Source organism: Microtus ochrogaster, chromosome 2 (assembly GCF_000317375.1).
Source record: "Microtus ochrogaster isolate Prairie Vole_2 chromosome 2, MicOch1.0, whole genome shotgun sequence".
Taxonomy (NCBI): Eukaryota; Metazoa; Chordata; class Mammalia; order Rodentia; family Cricetidae; genus Microtus; species Microtus ochrogaster.
In genome coordinates, this window is record NC_022010.1 from 94,953,431 (window position 1) to 94,956,093 (window position 2,663).

Genomic DNA, 2,663 nt, shown 5'->3' on the forward strand with positions numbered 1-2,663 from the left:
CCCAAGTGCTGATATTATAGGCATGCTCCACCACCACCCAGCTTATGTGAATATTCTTATACGGCATTCTGTTGAAACGTATAATGAATACGTTTCCTCAATATTTAAGAAGCAATTAGTATGTTAAATACTTCTGGATACTAAAATTATAAACAAATATGTATATCCTTCCCCATATCGCATATGTATGTGTAGGTATACACACACACACTTCATCTGTATATATCCTCCATTTATACATGGAAACATATAAATAAATGTGTCAAAATGAAGGTTAATTGGCAGAGATATAAAATAAGATATGAGGGGCTGGAGAGATGGCTCAGAGGTTAAGAGCATTGCCTGCCCTTCCAAAGGTACTGAGTTCAATTCCCAGCAACCACATGGTGGCTCACAACCATCTATAATGGGGTCTGGTGCCCCCTTCTGGCCTGCAGGCATACAGGCAGACAGAATATTGTATACTTAATAAATAAATATTTTTTTTAAAAAAGAAAATAAGATATGAGAGGAAAACAGAAAAACTAAACTTTGCTGGCTAAGGGTTCTGTTTGCAGTAACGACTGTTAAGACTAAGTTCCTGTTGGTCCTGTGCAGGTTAAGGTTTCTGCTTGGAGTTGAAGAAAAAGTTCCACAACAACAGAAACAAAGGGCCAGGCGGTGACAGGAGGCAGAGGCAGGACACCCCATTCAGTCTGAGGATTTGTGGAGACAGGATCTTGCCCACTTTGGTCCGAGCATTCAGTAGAGATAAAAAAAAGTCTCTGTAGTGGCTGACTGCACTGCTTCTCTGGATCTTTCAGCTTTTACCCCTTAATATCTGACTCTGGGTTTTTATGATAAAGATCAATTAGAATTCGAGCTACAGATGACTAGTGTTTAAATATTTCACTTATAATCTGTTAGATCTCAAGAAGTCCATATATCCAGAAATGAGTTACAGGTGAACTATAGAAGAATTTCTGATAGATAAAAGGCAGCACCCTTCGGAAATGTAAGTTTTCTCCCCAAAAGGACTTATTTTCCTTACCTCTGGCTGAAGGGACATATGATTTTCTATTAGCACACACTTCTTGGTTGCAAGCATATCAAAGTACATGTTAGCCTCCAGGTGCTCCTTCAACCCCCATTGATAAGCAGCTATTATACGTCTCAAAGCCTGGACACCAGCCTCTTGTCCCTTCTCACCTCAGATCCTGACTCCCGACTCTTGGCTCCAGTACCCCTGCCCTTGCCTACTCTGGCTACGTTTTATCTTGCTATCTCCACTATTCTCTCCTACCCTCCTGCTTCTCTGGTCCTGCCCAGGTCCAGCCTACTTTTTTTCATCTCTGCTCTAGAACCTTCCAGATTTTCTCCCTTTTACTCCCAACAAAACCTTCCCCTAATGGACCAGCGGTTTCCTTACCTACCCTTGTACACACAATCAACTCTTTTTTCTCGGGTTTCGCTACTGACACCCGCATGTAATAGCCCCACTGCTAACAGTCTATTGAGGTCTGTTTAATTCGTGTTACAGAAGGCGTGGCACAAAGTGCACACTTACTATTTCTCATCAATGAACAGTAAGTACCAAGAGTTTACATCCCGACATTCCCTCCAATTCCTTTTGGTTTTGGTTTATGATACAAGGTGAAGGCTGAGTTCAGAAAGGTCATTAAGTTTGAGGACTGTCCTGGCTTCTTAGAAATGTCTTGTATGAAATAATAATAATAATAATAATAATAATAATAATAATAATAATAATAATAATAATAGAGATGATGGTGATGATAATAATCACTCTTAAGCCTCGGGAGATGGCTTAGAGAGGAAATGGTGTTTGCCACCACACCTGAGGTCACCCTGGAAGTTACACAGTAGCGCAGAAAGTTGTCCTTTGACCGACAGACAGGCACTCATACTCAAAAGAAATACAATTTCTTTATTTGCTAATTATTACTTTTTTTTTCAAGGCAGGGTTTTTCTGTGTCCTTTTTCTCTGTGGACCAGGTGGCCTGTAGCTCAGAGATCGTTTCTGCCTTGTTTCCTGAGTTCTGGGGTTAGAGCTGTGCGCCACTACGCCGGGCAAATACATACAGTCTTAAAAAAAGATTCACTGTTGCTGGTCACCTTTTTAATTTGTTCAGGGTGCCGAAAGGCTATTTCAAGGCAATTTACGAGCTCAATTTTAGAAGCGCATAGGACAGAATTAAGGGAAATCAGGCTTCTGCATGTTGCTCTCAGCCACCCTGCAGAAGCAACGCATTTGAGAGAAGAAACCATCCACCTGACACCGCCCTCTAAGAGGATTTAAACCACCCCTCAGTCGATCCACCTCAGCCTCGACGGGCAGTCCGCGCAGGCTCGGAGCCGGGGCGTCGGAAACGCTCCCTCGGGCCGAGCCATTTCCCACAAGGCCGCGTTCCGGAAGCCGCCGGTCCTGTAGCGTGACTGGCTCGGTGGGGTAGCTCTCTCTTCGTCACCAGGAGGAAGCGGAGCTGGCAGCCGGCTCCCGGCCCGTCGCCGAAGGCAGTTATGGGCGCCGTGCTCCCTGGTGAGTACCGGCGGCCGCCGCTCGCCCGGCCTAGCGCAGTAGCGGCGCCGCGTCTCCCTGCTCCACCATGGCGAGGCGAGGCGGAGCCGAGGCGCGAGGGGCGGGGCGGGCTGCGGGCACTCCCCTC

General features: G+C 45.5%; 1 protein-coding gene across 4 annotated transcripts in view; it reads left to right on the forward strand.

Annotated features, from left to right (window-relative positions):
• The first annotated feature begins 1,995 nt into the window (after nucleotides 1-1,995).
• Usp16 (ubiquitin specific peptidase 16) overlaps nucleotides 1,996-2,663 on the forward strand; it is a 29,044-nt gene continuing 28,376 nt past the window's right edge. For all 4 annotated transcript variants that reach the window (XM_026787169.1, XM_013353438.2, XM_005345309.3 and 1 more), the window contains exon 1: nucleotides 1,996-2,536. The gene's annotated coding sequence lies outside the window, so the exon portion shown is untranslated. The remainder of the gene's footprint in view (nucleotides 2,537-2,663) is intronic.